This window comes from Pteropus alecto, unplaced genomic scaffold (assembly GCF_000325575.1).
Source record: "Pteropus alecto unplaced genomic scaffold, ASM32557v1 scaffold24, whole genome shotgun sequence".
In the NCBI taxonomy this organism is placed as follows: domain Eukaryota; kingdom Metazoa; phylum Chordata; class Mammalia; order Chiroptera; family Pteropodidae; genus Pteropus; species Pteropus alecto.
In genome coordinates, this window is record NW_006439192.1 from 22544327 (window position 1) to 22567330 (window position 23004).

At 32.5% G+C, this 23004-nt stretch overlaps 1 pseudogene; it reads right to left on the reverse strand.

Moving 5' to 3' along the window:
- Window positions 1-238: 238 nt before the first annotated feature.
- LOC112483490 lies at window positions 239-357 on the reverse strand (annotated as a pseudogene).
- Between the last annotated feature and the right edge of the window lie 22647 nt (window positions 358-23004).

A 23004-nucleotide genomic window follows, 5' to 3' on the forward strand; every position in this document is an offset into this window, starting at 1 on the left:
TTTCAACAACAGGAATGCTTCATTTGGCACCATAAATAAATTCTTATATAGCTCTTTATTTCATTTTTTTTTTCTGATAAATTATACATAAGTTAAATACCTGAGGGGATATTGCTAATTAAAGGAATCTGATAATGAATCTTTTTTTTTTTTTTTTTTTAGGTGAGGCCACCCTTGGTTGACCTCACAGATTGCAAGGACCTTGTCAGCTTACAATCCTTTACTTTTTTATTTTTTACGCCTACAACACCTGGTCTTCCTAGGTGGTCTCCCATCCAAGTACTAACCAGGCCCATCCCTGCTTAGCTTCTGAGGTCAGACAGGATCAGGCTTGTTCAGGGTGGCATGACCATAGATGATAATGGATCATTTGTTAATATAAAATTTACTAAAGTTCTCTTGTTAAGTGTGAGTTTTTGCTTATAAAGTTAATTTTAAAGTTGATTTGAATTGGACATAAACATTTGTTTACGTATAACGTTGATAGTCTGAGGTAGTGATAAACCTCAGCAAAATTATATATAGAGTACTCATCACTTGAAATCTATATTTGTTACAATTGTCCAAGATCCTATATTACCCAAGAGAGATATTTCATTCATTAATTGCTTGCACAGGGTCAGTGTTTAACATATTCATACTTTTACAAGCAGTTTTACCTAACTTTCAGTTGCTATGTGATATAACCAAGATTTAGAGAACGAAATAGAAAGTATAATAATCCTTGACTACTTAAACACATAATTTAAAAACTTAGAAATAAGTGAACATTGAAGATACAATAGGGGATTGAAATAGGCCTTTTAAAATTAAAGTATGTATTGTTTTTTAAATTTTATTTTTTTATTAAATTTTTTGGGGTGACGGTCATCGTGAATAATGCTGCAGTGAACATTGGGTGCATATATCTTTACAAATAAATGTTTTCAAAAATTTTAAGTAGATATACATGTATAGAGGAATATATAATACATACTAAAAATGTGTTACACATTGGAGGTCCTAGCGAGTGCAATCAGACAAGAGAAAGATATAAAAGGCATCCAAATAGGAAACGAAGAAGTCAAACTGTCACTATTTGTGGATGACATGATTCTCTATATAGAAAACCCTAAAGACTCCACAGGAACACTACTAGAAACAATAAGCAAATACAGTAAAGTCTCTGGATACAGAAATTAATGTTAAAAAATCCATAGCATTCGTAAACTCTAATAACGAAGCATCGGAAAAAGAAGTGGAAACAATAATTCCTTTTGCAATTGCAACAAAAAGAATAAAATACCTAGGAATAAAATTAACAAAACATGTGAAGGACCTATATGATGAAAACTCAAGAACTTATTAAAAGAAATCGAAGAAGATACAAAGAAATGGAAAGATATTCCATGTTCTTGGACTGGAAGAATCAACATAGTTAAAATGACATATTACCTAAAGCATTATATAGATTTAATGCAATCTCCATCAAAATCCCATCAGCATTTTTTAAGGAAATAGAACAAAGAATCATCAGATTTGTATGGAAGCACAAAAGACCCCAAATTGCCAAAGCCATCCGAGAAAAAAGAACGAGGCTGGAGGCATCACTCTTCCTGACTTCAAATTATACTACAAAGCGACAATAATCAAAACGGCATGGTATTTTCAGCAAAACAGACACACGAACCAGTGGAATAGAATTGAGAGTTCAGAAGTAAATCCATGTTAATATGGGCAAATAATTTTTGACAAAAAAGCCCAAAACATACAGTAGAGAAAGGAAAACCTCTTCAATAAATGGTGCTGGGAAAACTATAAAAGAATGAAGCTAGCCTGTTGTCTATCACCACACACCAAAATTAACTCAAAGTGGATTAAAGACCTGAATATAAGACCTGAAACAATAAAATACATAGAAGAAAACATAGGAACTAACTCAAGGACCTTGGACTTAAAGAGGATTTTATGAATGTGACCTCAAAAGCAAGGGAAGTAAAAGCTAAAATAAATGAATGAGACTACATCAAACTAAAAAGCTTCTGCTCATCAAAAGAAACCGTCAACAAGGTAAAGAGACATCCATCTAAATGAGAAAATATATTTGCAAGCAACACCTCCAATAAGGGCCTAATATCCAAAATATACAAAGAACTCATACAATTCGATAACAACAAAAAAAGAAACGATCCAATCAAAAAATGGGCAGAGGACCTGAACAGACACTTCTCCATAGAGGACATACAAATAGCCTACAAACATATGAAAGGATGCTCAACATCACTAGCTATTAGGGTAATGCAAATCAAAACCACAATGAAATACCATCTCACACCTATTAGAATAGCTTTAATCAAAAAAATAATAAAAAATAAAAAATGTTGTAATAAAAAATGTTGGAGAGGATGCAGATTAAAAGGAACCCTCATACACTGCTGGTGGTACTGCAAATTGGTGCAACCACTATAGAAAACAGTATGAAGATTCCTCAAAAAACTAAGAATTGATCTACCATATGATCGGAGCTGTGGTACATGTATACAATGGAATATTACTCAGCCATAAGAAGAGATGAAATACTGCCATTTACGACAACATGGATGGACCTCGAGATAATCATGCTAAGTGAAATAAGCCAGACAGAAAAAGCTGAAAATCACATGATATCACTTATATGTGGGATATAAACCTAAAAGCAACAAATGAGCAGGATGAAAAAACAGACTCATGGACATGGACCGTAGACTAGTGGTTATCACAGGGTAGGGGTTAGGGGAGGAGGGGATAGGTAGATGGATAAAAGGGGTCAAATATAAGGGATAAGGGGGAGGGTGAAGTGGGTAAAGGGGATCATATATATGGTAGCTGAAAGAAACTGGACTTTGGGTGGTAAACACGCAATAGAATATACAGATGTTATATTATACACCTGAAAATTATATAATTGTATTAACCAATGTTACCCCAATAAACTTAATAAAGAAAAAAGAAAAATAAAGCAAAAAAAATTTGTTACAAAATAGATTCTGTTGTGTGAAGAGAGATAAAACTGTATGTATTACAATATATGTAAATTAAATCATCATGCTGGACACTTTAAACATATGTCAATTATTTCTCAATAAAATTGGAAAAAAAATGTATGCATTATTTTGTAACTTATTTTTTACATAATATGTGTCTTTTCATTATTATTATAGGATATTATTGAAATATTATTATAAATTTATATTGTAATCTTTAGAATATTCATTATCTATATACACAAAGAGGTATAGATAAGATAACAGAAAGAAAAAAATGAATACTCAAAAATGCTTCATTCACTCAAAATAAAGCATAAAAGTGGAAAGAGAACAAAGTAGAGGCAAGAAAAATAGACAACAAATAAGATGGTAGACTTAAACTAATATATTATATACTAATTATTATATTCACTAAAATACACTGAGAACAAGATACAAAAATTAGAAAAGTCATAGTAAATCATCAACATTTAATTAATTAATTTTTTTATTTAAAAGGTTCTGAATTAAGGATGATATTTGTTAAAAAGATATTCCTTTATTACTAACAGAAATGAGTAGGTGTTATCTAATTACGAGCATTTTGTTAATTTTTAAAGATACGATTTCCCTGTTAATGCAGTAAATGTAAATTCAGTCTACAGACCCTTATGAGAAAAGGCTTAGCAATTCTCAGAAAAAAATTTAGTATCATCTTCCCCCACCCCCCCTTTACCTGGAGCCTACAAAAATAAACTGTTTTCTGCATTGATTCTATTTATTACAGAAAAAAAAAAAGAAAAAAGACAATTCTCAGCCTAACACTTATACTGAGGTTATGGTACTTTAAGGTGTCCCGGATTTATGTAGCATTCTCAGATTTAGATTCTCCTCTCTGTGTCCCACTCCCATCAAAATTCTCTATTCCTGCCAAAGTTCTTTGCATTCAGGGCAACCTCAGCCCCCATAATTATTCACAGCTCTGGTATCAGCTTACTCTTTTGGGGGAAAAAGAGGGTATGCAGGCCCTCGGGAATCTTCATCACCTTCTTGTAAACTCTTCAATGCATTTAAAAGTTTAAGGTTGTAATTTATCCAGCATCTGTATGTTTTATGCCAGAAAGGCATTTCAGAATATCTACTCTATCATTCTGATGGAAATATAAGTCTGGACTCTGTGGCATTAGTATTTTCTAAAATAATTTCTTAAATACTATATAAAGACACACATTCAATGATAGAACTAGACGTATGTCTGTTGTGAAGCCTAATTTTGTTGCATTTGAAAATTTTAATCAAAAGATAAAAGTTAAACAAGATTCTCTCATTTCCCAATTTACTTCATGGGCATTAGGCAAACTTGGAAGCTGCTCGGTTTCAGGCAACTAGAGAAGAGTGGCAAATTACTGCTTCAAGAATTTGGGCCCTAGGAAATATCGCTCAATATGTATTTGTTTTACAGAAAAAAATAAATAAATTTATTCAGAATATTTTCCTGCCGTTCTGAACAAAACCACTATAATTTGCAACATTCCTTCATTTTTTTAAGTATTCTATTTCTAAGTCTTTTCTTTGCTCTGAATCATATGGCTTTTCCGAAGAAAACAAATACTTCGGCTCTCCCTTACTGTATTTTAAACTAAGTGATATGTTGGAAATTATAGTGCTGACAAGTGTGATAGGATTAGAATGCTGACACATGGATAATCCAACTGTTTCTTTTAGACCATTCAGCTCATGTGGTTTGGTGTAAACACTGTAATATCACCTGCTTCCTTCTGCAGACTCATTAAAAAATGCAAACAAATCCTGGATTACTTTGACTTCAATGGTTATGTTGTCTGTGTTTCGTATTCTTCACTATCATAGCACTGCTCCGATTCCATTCAAAGTATGGCCTTCTGAAAACTTTAACTTTCTTGAAGGCAATTTTTTTTCAATGCACGACTGGGGAGTTTATCTGATTTTCAGTCAATGAATGTGGCCCATCCACTGCATACAGTGATCACATGATTTGTGGTGAAGGAGTAATGAGGTAATTTGAAGTTAGAATATTCATTTTAAAATATACTAGCATAAATTAACCCTGGAAGTTTGGGGTTCTTTTTAATGTTATATTCCCAGTGAAATGTGATAAGATTGAAAAATAGAACTTTTTTATAACACAAAGATAGAATAAACAAAATACATGGAATGGTTTAGGCCAATGAAATAAAAAGATTGGTTCTATTAGTTAACATTTAGGTTTCATATTTAATCTAGTATGACAAAGACGTTTGTCATAATAGAACATAATTTATCATATTATACAATAGTTTTAATAGGAGGCCAGCTCTGTTCAACGTTGTATTTTTATGTCCGCATATGACAGAATAGTGCTCCTACCCTGGGATAAGTCACCAAGGAAGCTGCTTCTCCCTCTCAAGGACAGAAGAGCTCCCGTGCGCCTCAGGCTCCTAAGCTAGCTCTGGGTGGAGAGGCCTCTGGGGAATCTCTGGTACTTTCTTGTGGACTCAGCAATGCATTTAAATGTGTATGGTTGTAATTTATCCAGCATATGTGTGTTTCGAGGCAGGAAGGCATTTCAGAATATTGTCCTGCCGTTCTGATGGAACTGTAGTCTAGATCACACCACATATAAGTAGTTTTTGAAATAATTTCTGTGAAGTAATATGAACTATCTATTACCTATCTATCTATCTATCTATCTATCTATCTATCTATCTATCTATCTATCATCATCTAACTATCATCTATCTATCTTCCTGTTTCCTGACACAGAATTCCTAAAACCCTTGTAAACAGGAGAATCATTAGTTCTAATATTTGGTCTTTGAACTTGGCTGCTGACACAGAGCTCTTAAATCCCTTGGAATGTCCGCTGGTGATAGGAACATTTTTTTTTTTTTTTTCATTCTAATGAGGCAACTCTTTGTGGGCTCCTGAGTGGAGGCTGGTCTCCAGAAAAACCAAATCATAATTAGAAGCTTAGCACATTAAGCCGCACCCCCCATTCTCTGGACAGAGGTGAGTTAATCATTGGAAATGGAGTTAATAAGTGATCATGCCTATGTGATGCAGCCTCCATAAAATTCCCAGAAGTATGAAGATTTGATTGGTGAACACATCTACACGCTGGGAGTGTGGCACACCCCAAACCACAGAAACAGAAGCTCCTGGGCTTTCAACCCTTTTAGAACGCACCCTATGTATATCTTCATTCGACAGTTCAATTATATCCTTTAAAACATCCTTTGTCATAAATAGGCAATAGTAAGTAAACTGTTTTCCTGGGTCTGTGAACTGTTTTAGCTAATAATCAAACCCATGAGGGGTTTTGTGAATCTCTAATTCATAGCCAAGTCAGATAAATCTGTAAATAACCTGGGGATATACTATTTGTGATTGGCATCTGATGTGGGAGAAGTCTGTGGAACTGAGCACTTAACCTGTGGGATCTGAGCTAACTCTGGTTAGTGGCAGAATTTAATTAAATTGTAGCACACCCAGGTAGTGTAGGTAAAATCCCACACCTCTGGTCACATAATTGTTCTGTGAGAGTAGTGAGTTTTTCCTAAACAATTTCCTAAATGTTACTTAAGGGCACACAGTGATGAAGTGACGCATGTTATCTGCTCTCAGGGCTTAGTTCTTGTCTATTGCATGATGCAACAAGCCATTATACAGAGCTAATATACCCCGGAGAGTGCTAATTAGGGAAGGCATACCCCTATAGGAATGTGATAGACTGAATTATTACCCCAACATTTATATGTTGAAGTCCTACATTTCAATGTGACTGTTTCTGGAGACAGGGCCTTTAGGAGATAATTAAGGGTAAATGAGCCTATGGGTGGATCCACAGTCCATAATCCTGTAAGACTGGTGTCCTTTTAAGAAAAGGAAGAGACCCAGAAAAGCATGTGCAAGAGAACCCAACTCTGCTTGCATGTTGATTTTGGACTTCTAGCCTCCAGAATTGTGAGGAAATAAATTTCTGTTTTTTCAGCCACCCAGGCTGTGGTATTTTGTTAAGGAGGCCTTAGTTAATTAATAAAAGGATGCTCTTGAAATCAGAATTATAGCACACAAAGAATATTTTGCACTCTATTTCAGTGTTTTGCAACCTGCATAGCATGGATAGCATAGAAGTTCAGATAATTTACTTCATTATAAAAAGTTAATAGATACAAAATTATTCCTATAAAATAGTGTAGTCCAATATATTTTTTGATTGGGAAAGATGTTAGTGGAGATAACTCAAATGAAAATTATGACAATATTAATAACTATATTTAAGTATTTAATAACAATATAATTATATGATTTGGCCCTAGTAATATAATTTTAAAAAAACTTGATAAGTATTTCTTCTATATTAAAACCTCTATATCTTACTTATTGTAGTTAACGATATTCTCATTTGTCAATGAGCTAATTTAAGTTAAGAGATACTAATTAACTTGCAAATGGTCTTAGAGTTAATAATTTCCATAGGAATCTAGCACATTCTTAGGACCACTTGAAAGTGTGAGCCACCAGAGAATAGCATTTCTCATGCATTGAAAAGCAGAATAAATATAATGCAAAATTATAGGCTTGGTTTAAGCCTACATGTATCAGATAAGGAAGCTAAGCACAAAGAAAGTTTATGAAATACATTCAAGATTAGTCACCTGGTTAGCAATAGAATCAGAACTAGAACCCAGATTAATTGAATAACTGTTAACACATCTTTCTTCTATATACTGTGAAAAAGCATAAATTTTAAAAATGCTACTAAAATCAAAATTATGTATGATACTGAAAAATGTGAGATCCAATTAAAAAAAAATCAAATGACAAAAATATAAATTTGTGATTCACCTTATTTCCAACTCCCATATAGTAAGGTTTCATACAACCATAATAAGAACATTTGGGTGAAGAACAGATGAGACAATTGTAAGATTTAATCAGAAAGTTTTACATCATTTATTCTTGCATTAAAATAAATTTAGGCAATAGAGAGCTGGTGTTGATAAGGGGCCTAATTTAAAACTAATTTATATACAAACAAACAAACAAATAAATGAACTTTCTCATGGCATCTCTCAAAAAAGACAAAAAAGAAAACATAAATTGGGAGAATTTTGATTATTAAAATACAAAGATTTAAGCATTCAATTTAAAGTTTCATTCAAAATTTTAAACCTCTCCATATATCCTTAATGTTAAGAAATTTAGAATTAAAGGCATTAAATTATTAATTTAACTTTTAAGAATAGAGTACCTTCTAAATTGTGGTTTCTTTATTTTTCTGATTAAATCTTACAATTGTCTCATCTGTTCTTCACCCAAATTATCTGTCTCACATAGGAGTTAGAGAGAATAATCTTAGGAAATCAGTATGATTGGAATTTTCAAGCAAAAGCATCCTGTGGGTCAATCCTTAAAAAAAAAATCTTGATGGAACGTTTTCATTTTTTTTTAAAAGGCCACGTTAAGAAAAAAAATTAAAAATTTGACAAAAACAGTCTTGCTTTTTGTCGTAAGAATGTTTCTTAGATATGTAATGGCTCTGAGATCATAAACAGCTTTTTATTATGAACAAGTCTCATTAGACAAATGTTAAGTGGGCATTGGCTACTACTGGAGCCACTTCAAATAAAAATTCCAGGTGAAAACTGTCACGCAGCTATCTGAAAAACATCAAACAGAAGAGTCTGAATTCATCCATTTTCATATATATCAGATAAACTCAAATATTGAAAGTTTATTAAATCATACCTGAAATCCAAATTCAGTTATATCATTTTGTACAATGTCATTTGTATAATATATAAAATTTCAATGCCATTTTCACAGAAGTAGAATAAATAATCCTAAAAGTTGTTTGGAAACACAAAATACTTTGAATAGTCAAAGCATTCCTAAGAAAGAAGAATGAAGCCAGAGACATCACACTTCCTGAATTCAAATTATACGACAAAGCTACAGTAATTAAAATAGTATGATATTGACATAAAAATGGATACTTAGACAAATAGATAAGAATTAAGTGCCCAGAAATAAATCTTTGCATTTACACTCAACTAATATTTCACAAAGGAGCCAAAAACGCACAGTGGGGAAAGGATAATCTCTTCAATAGATGGTGCTAGGAAAATGGACAGCCACATGCAGAAAAATGAAATGGACCCTTATATTAACCATTAAAAAAAATAAACACAAAATGGATTAAAGTCCTGAAACCATTAAACTCCTAGAAGACACATATAGAAATTGTTTCCTGACATTCATCTCAGCAGTAATTTCCTGGATATAATAACAAAATCATGAGCAACAAAAGTTAAAATAAATAAGTGAGACTGCATCAAACTAAAAAGTTTCTGCACAGCAAAAGAAACAATCATCATAATTAAAAGACAATTTATAGAATTTGAGGAAACCATCTCACACCATGCATAGTTATTACAATATTATATTGGATAAGGGGTTAATATTCAAAATATATAAAGAACTCATGCAACACAATATCAAAACAAAACAAAACAAACAACCCAATTAAAGACCAGGCAGAGGAAATTAATTGACATTTTTTCAAAGAAAACATACAAATGGCAAACAGGTACATAAAAAGGTGCTTGACATCACTAATCATTAGGTAAATAAAATTAAACCACTATGAGAAATCAACTCACACCTATTAGAATGGCTAGCATCAACAAACAAGAAATAACAAGTGTTTGTGAGGGTATAGAGAAAAGGGAACCCTTGTGCACTGTTGGTAAGAATGTATATTGGAGCAACCACTATGGAAAAAAGCATGGAGGATCCTCAATAAATTAAAAATAGAATGACCGTATGACCCAACAATCCCACTTTTGGGTATATGTCCAGAGGAAATGAAAATAGGATCCCGAAGAGATATCTGCACCTCTATGTTCATTGCAGTGTTACTCACAATAGACAAGATATGGAAACAATATAAATGGATGAATGGATAAAGACGATGTGGTACGTACACAATGGAATATTTTATTCAGCCATGAGAAAGAAGGAAATCCTATCTTTTGTAACAACTTGAATGAAACTCGAGGGCATGATGATAAGTGAAACAAGTCACAGAGAAAGACAAATACGGTATGATCTCACTTATTTGAAAACCTAAAGAAGCTGAGCTCAGATAAACAGAGAGTAAAGTGGTGGTTACTGGGGGCAGGAAGGTGGAGGAAATGGGGAGATACTGGTCAAAGGATATAAATTCCAGTTATAAAATTAACAACTTCTGAGTATCTAATATAGAGATTATAGCTAATAATACTATTATATGCTTAAAAGTTGCTAAGAGAGTAGATCAAACGTTCTCACCACAAGGAAAAGAATGGTCATCATGTAACGTGATACCTGAGTTAGCTAGCTATGGTAATCATTTTGCAATATGTAAATGTATCGAATCAACAGGTTGTACACCTTAAATTTATACTGTGTTATATGTCAGTTATATCTCAATAAAACTGGAACAAACCTCAATCATCTCAACCTCTGAAGTCTTTTTACTATAGATTTTTCTTTCCTTGTGCTTGTGAATTGAAAGCTAGAATACCACTGATTGATTTTATATGAAATGTTTTTGTTTCTAAAGAAACTTTGGAGAATTCTATGAACATATTAATCTAGACTAAATTTGTTAACACTAATAAATACTGTAAAAATCCATAAATATTGATTTCAGAAAACTTCCCTTTAAGAGATAAACTACATGTATAAGATCAAGAGCAGTTCTTGTGAAATACAAGGTCATAGGGGATGAGAAGTTTATGTAGTATAGATATTAAACTTTTTTCTTTAAAAAAAGGTATTAGTTTTTCCCATATAGTTATCATTTAAAGAAAAATATGCAAATGTCTGCTATTCTTTGACCATCTGTCATTCACTGAAAATAGCGGGAGTTTTTAATCTTTTATAGATCACTGATTTATGAATGTTAATTTTTGAGAGCTTTCATCTTTGAAAATAAAATATTTAGAGAACAAAGGTGAAATTTAAAAATATTCACATTAAATATTAAGTAAATTTAGCTTTACATTTATATCCACTTAGATAAAAGGTCATTATTCGAAAAAATGGAAAAATTTGTAAATGAAAAATACGAAATAATTATGTGAAGATGAAACATTCCATAGATATATTCTCTCGTAATTTCAAGTAATTCTATTTATATAATTCCACTTGGAGGGTTCAAATTATAAGTCAATGCTTTTGATGATAGTAGAATTACATTTGGAAAGATTACTCAGCTATGAGCTCAAATACAACTACTCTATGTATAACTTTGTATAATCCTGCCTTAAATAAGTCATCTTTTATATTCTTTTTCCAAGAATGAGAGGAGTGGCATAAATAGTCAGATCATGACTATTGGGACCTAACAGATTATAATCGCAACCACTGACTTGTTGTCTACAGTTTATCTCACTATACTGCTTCACCAGTACTTTCCAAATGTTTGTTGAAATTTTCTATCATGACTATACCTAATATGCCCCACTCCACCCACTATACTTGGTTGCAAGCACTTTGAAATCAGCAATATCATTTGCTTTCACCATCATAATTTAGTGCCTCTCATAGCTTGGCCAATTCTGATTCCCCACATGGTATGTTCACATGTACGTACAGTTTATTACTTATTTTTAGCCGTAATCCTCTATGTTGGTGTTTAACCTACCTCATCAATAATTGTGAAATTACTCATCCTCAAGACCTCTTATAAAAATTAAGATTGTTTAGATTGTAAGAGGCTCAAAATTATTTTAGAAAAGCATAGTAATCCAACAATTGTGGAAACACTACCCTAACTGAATATTGTTTTCTCACTGCTCAGAAAGAGGTGCCAAGATACTACAGAACGATAATGCTGTGTGGATCTTTTTGACAGGAGCTAACTGGAACCTATCGAACAAACTATTTTTCAAACAGTAAAAATAAATCTCTTCAATTACATTGCCTGGTCTGGGTATGCTATTTTTAGTCACAAGTATAATAAAATTTCCCAGTAGGTCTTAGAGAAGAATGGGGAGAATCTCCATGTGGCATGCTAAGCATCTCAGAGATTATGAATTAATTTTGCTTAGAGCAATCAAGCTGGCAAACACTAGCAATAACCTTAATTTTCTAGTTGGAATTCGTTGTTGGTGGGCAGGTCAATCACTGTCATTTAAACTCTCACACCTGTGTATCTTCACCATTTGAATCAATGACAAACTCAAAAACAAAACAAGCTTTACCCCCAGATAAACACAGCGCTTGAAATGATGAGTGACAAATTCTACAAAGGAAAGTGCTGTCTTGTGATGTTTTTACCTTTTTTTAAAGAGGGATTTATGTTTACTGTAGGCAGGCATACGTGTCTTCCCATACTGATGAGTCGTCAGGTGCAGTGTCATTGAACTTGAGAAAGCAAAGCTTGCAAAATGGAGAAAAGTAGTTAAGTAAACTGCTGCAGATTGCAACCACCTGCTCTCAGCCTGGCTCAGTAAGTGCTGCAAAGTGTATTCCCATGTTCCAAGAAAACAGATCAACCACTATTCTTACTCTCACAGAATATCGATGAGTGAAATGGTTGTTAAATTAACTTGAATTTCACTATCAATCTCTACTAAAGAGAGAAAGATCTGAATGAAATTTCATTCTTAGTGTTGTGTGTGTGTGTGTGTAGGGCCAGCAGTCAGAGAAACCACTCCGACAATACCTTATGTTTCAAAGTATATTATAAATTAGCAACTTAATTTTAAAATTATATATTTAAAAATATCACAACCATGTTGAGATATGAGTTATTATTGACAGAATGTAAGCTTTATGAAGATGGACATTTTTCTGTTTTTTCACTGCTTCCTCAGCACTAAGAAAAATGACTAGTTCTTCAGCACTAAGAAAAATGACCAGTTCATCATAGGTACTTGATAAGTATTTGGTAGAACAATTGCATGTATGTATTCTGAGTTTATATGATTATTTGAAAATGTTTTCCCTTCTGCTCATATTAATAAATATCTTATTGTAGAGAATTCAGTAACCCATGAGGTTCAAAACAATTCCTCCTACTATGTGCCAAATACTTTTACATATAGCACATTATTTAATGACAAGTTTATCACTTAGGAGTTCTAACTTCATATTTTACAAATTAACAGAATAAGACTCAAAAGTTGTTCCAAGACTTATCAAAGGTCACCTGCTTAATAAATCTTGGATTTTGGTCTCGAGACACTTGATGGTGTTTATACAATTTAGATATCACATATGTTCTGACTTCAATTTTGAGTCTATTGCATTTTGTTCATTTCCTGTAAATTGTAGTTTAAATCCAGAGTCTTAATCAAATTTGGGTTTGATATTTTTGCAAGGAAGGTTTGTAAGTGTTGGGAGCTTCCATCTGGAGGCACTCATTCAGGTGGCTCTCTGATGTGATGTCAGCAGCCATTAATGACCACTGCCTGAATCCATTATCGTATTAGGTATTGCAAAGTGGTAATCTCATTCTATCAGTTCTTCACTTAATAGTGAGGATACATCTATAAAGAGAACCGACCCTCATCTGTGTGCTTATCCTGAGGGGTGGTTTATACAGAAAAGATAGAATGAGAGATCGATTATTACAAATGGACATTTTTGAGAGTAAAAGGAGGCTGTTTTAATAATTTTGCCAGTGCAAAATGTGTAAACTCGGTAAGTTCTGGGCCAGCTAGAACATATGATTACTGTCATATAATTCATTGTTAAATTTATGAAAAAACATACACATACACATCATTTCCTTTTCCAGCACAGAGCATGTATATGCTGGGCATAAAAAAAAAAAGCAAGCATGGCTATTTAGTGGTCCCTGACCTTACTGACGTTTCTGAGAGACATATTCAGACAGATGTACACTCAGTTTCAGAAGCCAAGATAATATACAGAGTTGGAAGTACTGTAAATCATTCTGCCCACATTCTATTTATAAGAATTCAGTCACAGGTTCCCTACTTCCAGCTCAGGGAGTCTGGGGAATAATCTGGCTATATGCCCAGAAGGAAGTTAAAATAAGGATAATGAACTATAAGGCAAATTATAAAACATGCTATCTTTGTGGAGTAAGAAAATTAAATTTTAATATATGGACATTTTATTATAAGACATTCATATATATTTGTAAATGCAAGTTTATGGTAATATTAGTTTCATTTTTTTTCCAGCAGAATTTAGATACACCATTTCTTTCTAAACTTCAATTACATCGCCTCATCTTTAACAGGGCTAGGTCTATTACAGCAATTAGAAATACAATCTTGTTAATCTGGCAAGTATATACATGAATTCCAATTAAAAGTTGAGGTAATTAATTTGATAATTAAGAGGAAATTTAAAATAAAGCGAAAATATTTTCGTTAGTTTGTAATCCCCCAATTTTCTATTTCAGTTTGTCAACATGGACAATTCCTTTTTTGTCTTTTTTTTTTTTTTTTTGGCGTTGAAATCACAGATGGTTTTCTTTGACAAACCTAAATATGTACTTCCCAGTTTCAAATTCCTGTCTCTATATTGTAAAAACTTAACATGATTAAACTTTCATCAGAGTAGCCTTCAGCCACTAGGTCTCTGGAATCAGTGCAGTGAAAGGACATGGCAATGATGTTTCCTCATTTATGCTGAACTAGCTGAGAGGGTCATTGGCCTTATATGAAACTGGAGTGATGTAGGGTAGTTATTACAAATAGATTCTATCAACATGATTTTACCTTCTTATAAAGGTTTATCAGAAATGGGTATTTTGGATTTCATGCCACTCAATGTCAGAGAAGAAGCAAGGGAAAGAAGAAAATGGCATTGACTGATAAGTGAAGACCCACTACCTAAAACCTATGCTCCCCTCTCATAATAATAGTGTACCAGCTGCTGTGCTCCATCTTGAAAATAGAAATTATTATAGACCTTGGAATATTTCTCAGCTCAAAGTAGATTGGTGTTTATCTGCATGTGGAATAGCAATAAATCATGCTAGATCAAAAGGTCTACAAGTTAACAGCTAAAAAAGGATTGGAGTATTTTCTTTCATTTTAAACTAAACTCTCTCAAGAGTATATGCAGTGTAATAGAAGCAGGTAACTACATCTATATACAAATTGTCTGGTGTTTTACATCCAGACGTTGAAACCCCCACTTAACATTTTCTTTCAGATCCAATTCATGAGTCCGACACATATAAATTTAAGAATCAAACCGCAGGTCATTTTAAGCAGTAGGCTGAATTGTGAACTCACAGTAAAAGGAGATTCTTAGTATATATTCATTCACATAGGAGAAAATAAAACTAGGCTTTTTGTCATTTGATTCAATAGAAAATAAAATTTTTATAAGATTAATTTGAAGATGTAAACTGATTTTAAATGAATGTTTATTCATCATTTCTCCCATTGATACATACTTGAGTAGGTGATGTGATTCATGAGATTTTAAATGTTTCCTTAAAAAAATAATCTGTATGTAATTTGATACCTGGACTATTTCAGAAAACTTATATTTTGGCTATGTTCTACTCACAGAGGGAGATGGAAAACTAAGGTCATAATGAGGTAATTAATCAAATTAATTATCATAATGCTTTTAATTCCCTACATCCCTCTTTGCTTACAGACACAGACATCATCTGAAAGTGCCGCAAAAAATTCTATCACTATATTTACAAAGGAAGAAACATAATATAGTTTGCTTAAAAGTCTGCAAAATCAACTCGAATACTCCTAGACAAATGCAGGACATGGATTACATTAAGAAATGCCAGAAAAATTGATATTTTAAAATTATTGAAAACAATTTTGCTCTAAGACTTCAAATTATCCTAGAAACTAAGTATGAAGCTGTTTCTGAGATAGAGCATATCTAGGATGGAGGATATTTAAAATACTCTTAAAATTATTTATTTATTTGCCTTCCTCACTTTTTTAGTGAAAGTTTTAATTGAAAGTATGGATATCTAAGCAATTTTCAAAAATGATTAAATATTAGATTAATAAATGATTAAATGACAATTTCTAATTTTAAAAGGAGAACAGGAGAGGTCAGTTTATCTTTAGGATTTTTGCATACCAAATAAATAATAAATGGGAGTATAAGAAGTCTATTATATTTCCCTTCTTCCTCCAAAATCAACTAAATGGCTTATCTCAAGCTGCTGAACACAAAATACAGCAAGAAAAAAATATTTCCTGTACTTGTTTATTCGGTGGACAAGAGAGCCTTGCACTGCAGGATGAATCTCTTTAAAGGACAATAGCTAAACTACAGTGTTGGCAAAGTTTACTGAAGCACAAAGCAGGACCAGATAGGGAATTTGAATGATTTCTCATAACTGTGTTTTACCAAATAACCTGACATTTTTTAATGTCGTAATTTTTTAAAGGCTCCTCATGCATTTATAATGCACAGGTAGAATTGGGATGGTGAAGTGAAAGGGATAGCCTATTTCACAAGGGTGAAATTTTAAGTGAAAACCTGAGGCAGGACTTTGTAGGATACATAGAGGCCATGATTAGTAGGTCTCTATGTTGGAATGGAAGCTTGGTTTTTTTAAAAAAAAAAAAATACATGTTAAAAGTTTTGTCATTCCTCTATGAGTTATGGAATTTATCTTTTGTGCTGAAATCAGAGGTGGTTTTCTTTTACAAACCTAAATATGTATTTTGTAGTTTCAAATTCCCATCTCTATGTTGGAGATGGGAAGAAGAAAGACATTAAAGATATTCGAGTAGTAGGTGACATGATGAAAGTGATGTTTGCAAAAAATTAATCTGGTCTCTGTATGCAAATTGTGTTGGAATAGAAGAGACTAAAATCTGAAAGATTAGTAATATATTTTTACTGAAAGCTAGTGAGAAAGCACATGGTATTAGTCATAGGAATGAAAAGAATGAACTAAATGTGAGAAATATAATTAAGGAAGCTGACCATGCTAAATGACTGAATGGAGTTTAAGCTTGGAGTTAAGAACACAAAAATGTTTATTAAACCTCTATTATTAGGAAAACTCTATTGTTATAAACAGAAATAGTAAATCCCAAGAGATGAAATAATAATAATTAAACATATGGATTCTGATAAAATTTAAAAAAACTACTTGGTTCATATCTTGTCTCAGTAGTTCATCATTGAGAAACATTAAGCAATCTACATAGTTTTTACGAGATTCTTTTTCTTAAACTGTAAAAAGAAATAATAACAGCACTTATCTGTTAGGTTTATTGTGAGATTTATTGTTTATTAACAAAGATAGTCCACGTAAAGTGCTATGCACAAAATTATAGTACATAATTGTTGTTATTGCTGTTGCGGTGGTCATTATTATTGTTATGTTTTAGGAAACCAGCTGGAGAATCCATTAAGGGGGAAATTTAAGTATGATTTAAGACATGTCCATCTTATTAAATAGTCAAATAGGCTGCTGGAGATAAATGGCTGTAGATCAGAGATGGTTCACAGTTTGACATTATGGGATTGAATGCCTTTCCCTTGGATGAGGTAAAATGAAAACAAACAAATTCAAATTTTTTGTTTTTTTTCCAAAAGAACTGGCTAAACTACAATCACACATCAGGTATTCAAAAAGCACTTAGGAAAGCAATCTAGAAACACATTCTTTCCTTCAAGGAGCCAAGATACCACTTCCTAAGGTTTTCCTAAAGAGTTTTCTGTAGATCACCAGTTCTACCATATATTTAATTTAGAAATTGTTCATGATCTGCTATATTTTAGAAATTTATTAAAAGATCTGAAGTCTTTCAGGAATCTCATTTACCTTATTTGAACCAGAATTCCCCAAAGTAATACAAAGAAATCCTCCCCTCTTTCCTTTACTATTAACATTCTGAGAATTCCTGTTCCAAGGGACAGACTTACTATATTTATTGGTTAGAATCCTTTCAAACTCATATAGTTCTTTTGTGCAAGAGGAGATGATTAGCTTGTTTTATACTTTCCAAGAAGTAGACAAATGCTGTAGAAATCCTCAAATTTTACTGAATCAGGGATCATACACAGTTATCATTGATCCCAGGATAAATCTACTGATTCTTGTTTTCTGTCTTTGTTTTTCTGGGCATGTGTGATTTATGACCTTGAACCCATCTGTTCAGGACTTGATGGCAGAGCTCTATCTTACACATTACCCCTGCTGGATTCAGTCAAACTACTCTTCCCAGATTTGTTTTGTGGCTGTTTTGTAAGCAGAGATACAGAGTAGAAAGGGAAAATACTGACATAAATGTGAAAAATTGTGAGATACCTACATGTCTCAGCAAGTTTAAATCTCTGATCTAGCGATAAGAGTGGAGAGCCAAGCAAGAACTACCACTTATCATTTGTTGTGGTACAGGGCTAACTAATATGCAAGTGACCATTCTCTCTGGGAAATTACCTCAGCATCCAAACTGTTCAAAAACTTTTCTCTGACACCTTCAAGGTGTTACAAGAAAGCTAGTGCCAGCCAACATTCCTTGCTGCATGCTGAATGGATTTTCCTTAGAACCAAGAATTAGAACAATAACAACACATGGGGAAAATTTCAGAATGAAAGACTATCCTACAACTCTTAGCTCTTATTTGAGCTGACTCAGGAAGAAAATAAATACCAAAAGAAAAAAAAGGCAGTAGAGCCAGAATCTTTATGTTGCTCAAGCTAATAACCGCCTTCAAAACTCTCTGCATTACACATACTCTAGAATTATATGAATTCTGCATTAAGCAAATTATTTCATGAAAATATAATAAGTTTTAGAGAGGCATAAAAATTCTGCATTATTTTTGGAAATATAAAGTAATCTGATGCTGCTCTGACAGTCACTGCCATTGTAAATGATGGTACAAAATAGTCATCAACATAGACTCGTGTTTCCATTTTTAGTGAATTTTTAATACATCAGCATATGTTATTTCAGGTATCTGTGTGTGTTAGGTGCCTAGCCCATAATAAGCAATGAATAAGTAGTAGCTATTGTTATGAAAGCTGCCTAAAATGTTAGAATCATGTAGTTATAGTGTGGAGACTACTTTGAAAAGATATGAAGCTTTGTTCTTATCCCATTTATTTGGAATGTTGTCAAGATACCAATTTTAAAAGCATAAGGCACTAAAGCAACACATTTTTGTATAAGAAGTTAAGTTTAAATGTAAGACATGTTTAAATATCAAATACATAAACTGGTTTCAGTAGTAATTGGTGTTATTGATAACTATATCTTTACATTAATAGATTGCATCATTGTTATTCTAAATATTTCCATAGACTAACCCCAAGTAGTCCACACAACTGAAGTTGGGAGAAATAAGGACTCTGACAGTATTTGCTGGATCGTACTCTGGTATAATATATCCTCAAACACCTCAAATAAAGCAATTGGAATCACAGAAGAAATAATGCTTGAAAAACCATGTTTTAAAAGATGTACTAAAAAAGTTTTCTGCCCTCATTTACACAGCAAAACACAATCGGGCAGCTTTTAAGTGAGAATGTTATAATTAGATTTGTGGTCAAGGTGATCGTTTAATGTGGGGAAAGATTATAGGCATGCCAACCTAAATTAGAAATGTTTCACTGACTTTACTTAGTTTATCTAAAGTAATGAAAACTAATAATGTTTATGTAAAACCAAAGCTTACTAAATAGAAAATCCGTGAACAAGCCTGGTAATTTAATTAAAAAGAAGTTTTACTAGATAGAAAATATTTAGCTAAAAGTAATAGAAAAACAAACTCAAAATAACTTAAATAGTGTAGTTAATAGCTCACAAAGCAATGCAGGGTAACTCCTGGCACTGTACTGTCAAAATTCTCTTCACTTCACTGTGATTCTCTTAGCTTTGTCTTTCTATTTTTCTTATTTTCATTTTGATAGCAAAATGGCTGAAGCAACTCCAGGAATCACATCCAGACATAAAGTATAAAGGGCCATTTTTTTTTTTTTTTTTAGTATCTTCTTCTTATGACTAAGAAAATCTTTTCCAGAAGCCCCACTCCTGTCTTCCTTAAATTTGTTCTTGAGTTTTATTGGCCAGAAGTGTGTTAGTGTGTTATATGTCCACACCTATTGGAGTCACTGACAAAAGGAATAGAATTACAATGACTGGCTTTGACCAAAAAGAAGGTATCCATGAGCTAATAAATAAAATACCATTTCCTGAGGCTGGGTAACTGAAGAAAAAAGAAAGGAATCCTGTTAGCATGGAAAGAAGAAAGAAATGCTGAGTAGTAAATCAACAATATCCGTTATCTACTGTCATAAAAAGTCAACTAATATGTATTGGTATTGGAAGATGGTTTTTCATCTGGAAAGTCGATCTTCCCCTTCTATTGGCATCTACTGGTTTTCAAACTCTATTATGGATGGCCTAATACCATATTTCCTATCAGATCTTAACTTCTAGATATATCTCATTCAGAGTATTTAAGGAGCAACTTTTGCTCCTTCTCCCTTTTAAACAATTCAATTCTCCCTTGTATATTTTTTTCTTCCAAAGCAGATGAAAAAAAAGTTCAGTCAGCTATTGACACTTTGAGATATACAATTTGAGTGTCAGTTTCTACTCCATTGTTTTATGGGTGACAGAATGAGAAATGTAATGGAAAATTATGACAGTTTAATATCTTCTCTTATAATACCTCAGTGGTGGGGAAATGGTGCTTATTTGAGTTTTATCTGAAATTAAAATTGACATATAAACAGTCTAGTAGTTTTTCATGATGCTAAATGAGAATTTGTTCTTCTTCCATTTTTCTTCGATAATCATCTTTTCCCTCAATCCACTACTCTCTGTGACATAAATCCAAAATATGCCCTATCAAGTTAAAAAATAGTGAATAAGCTTGAATTTAAACAGATTTATTAAAATTACCAGTGAACATACATAGAGCTTAAGAATTTTGGTATCACACATTAAGATTTGTAATGTCATTTTCAACAATTACAAAAGCTGTATTCTTCTTGGGTGTGCATTGGGAACATTGCAACATATATAAGTGGTTTGTTCAACATTTCAGCTTTTGTCACAGAATAATTAAAAAACAGAATAAAGATAGTTTAATTTGTTAAAATAACAGAATCTCTAAATATGGCTTGCATAAAGTAATTCAATTCAGAGGAAACAATATTAAATTGAACGAATCAATAATAATAAAATACGATTCTGGGAATTATAAGAAAATTTAATTAAAATGGACAACTGAACATAGAAAAGAGAAAAAAATCAAAGGAAAGAGAAAGAAGAAAAAGATGAATGGAGAGTAGGAGGGAGGAAGAAAGGGATGAGAGAAGAAATTTAGTTTGTTTATATGTCTTAATTGAAAAGGTGCCCTAGCACATAAAATTTGATATCATGATACTTTGCTAATTTATTTATATTGTATGTATATTGTTGGCAGAGCATAAGAACATATCGTGTACTTGGAATCAATCAATCAATAATTATTTTGTCAAAAATTATCCATTACAATCAAATTTCTTAATATTCAACTGAACTTCTAAGTTGCAAATGAATGGTCTCAATACCTAAACTTCTAGGTTTCAAATATCTATAGCAAAGATTAGAGTGAATGAAGGGAAAAGAAGATGTGACCTAATGTCCAGTTTTCTGATTATTGTGAAATAAAATTATAAGGCAAGCAAATTGATGACAAGCTACAAAAACTCTGAGAAAGAAAAATGTATACATAAAATGAGTCATGGTTATTTATCACTCTATTTATTTATTAGTTATTAGAAGTTATTTCTTCTTCTTTCTGAGTTAACATATTCCTCCAATGGCTTTGTCACTCATAAATCCCACCTCTATTACCCCTCAACCTACTGTGGGATTTTGGCAATTTCCAAGAGACCTGATATTGAGAGGACAAAAAAGGTGAAGCCTATAAAGAATATTTCATGAGAAGAACATAGACTTCCACACTCTAAAGATCTTTGCAGATTGTTTAAAAAGCACGTTTTCAGTCAAGATATTTTTTACCTCTTTCAAAGTAATCCAAATTATAAAAGCTGAACCCAATTAAAATTGTATGGTTAATCATTTTTAAAAACTGTTTCAGTAGATACTAAGTAAGTAAAACATCTGAAAATATCTTCAGGAAACTTTGTCTGAAAGTTGGCCATACCTAAAAATATTTGTTATTCTACAGAGTCAGATGGATGCCACGATGCTGTTAATGAATGAATCATGACAGCAAAATAAAAAACTCAATTTACTTTTTATATTAATTATCACTCAAAAGTCAGTTACTGCCTAATTTGTGAGTTCATAAAAATTCCCTTTGCAAAGAATGGATACTTTTGGGGTCCTGAATATTGGTCTGTTGTAAAAAGTGCATTTTATTCTTTTACTAGAGGAAGAATAGAAATTAGAAACAAGTTAAATGCTAGTTGCCTCCCTGATAATCCTTGCCTTAAAGTCACAGATCATGATCAGAATAAAACACTTAAGTCACTTTCTTAATGGAATAGCGAGGGACCATTGCCTGGAGGAGACACAGAATACCTGTATGCACATCAGACAAACACCACATAAATCTGAACCATTTCCAATTAATATTAGCACATTCAGTAAATACTCTGTCATCTCAGGGGTAAAACAAGGCTTAGAATTTATTTCCTCATGGATACAAACCATATTTTCCAATAGAAATTATATTTTCATGAGCAGGCAAGATTCGCTTTGATAACCACAGATGCCTTGTACTCACTCTAAAACACAAAATAAATATATGTCAGATTGAATATTTGGTCTAAGTAAGAAAATCTGGGTACACTTATTAGGCAATCTTATTTCCATACTTTTTATTGAACTCAGGGCATTTCGGGGCATATACTATATGACAGCCAGACAGTTAAACAGAGATTAGTGTGTGAGGTGAGTAATAATTCATATCTAAGGGAAACTAAATCCTTAACAGCCAATCAAGTACCACCAAAATAACTCTATCTTTCTTGTTCTTTGTTCAGTTTCAGGAGGTA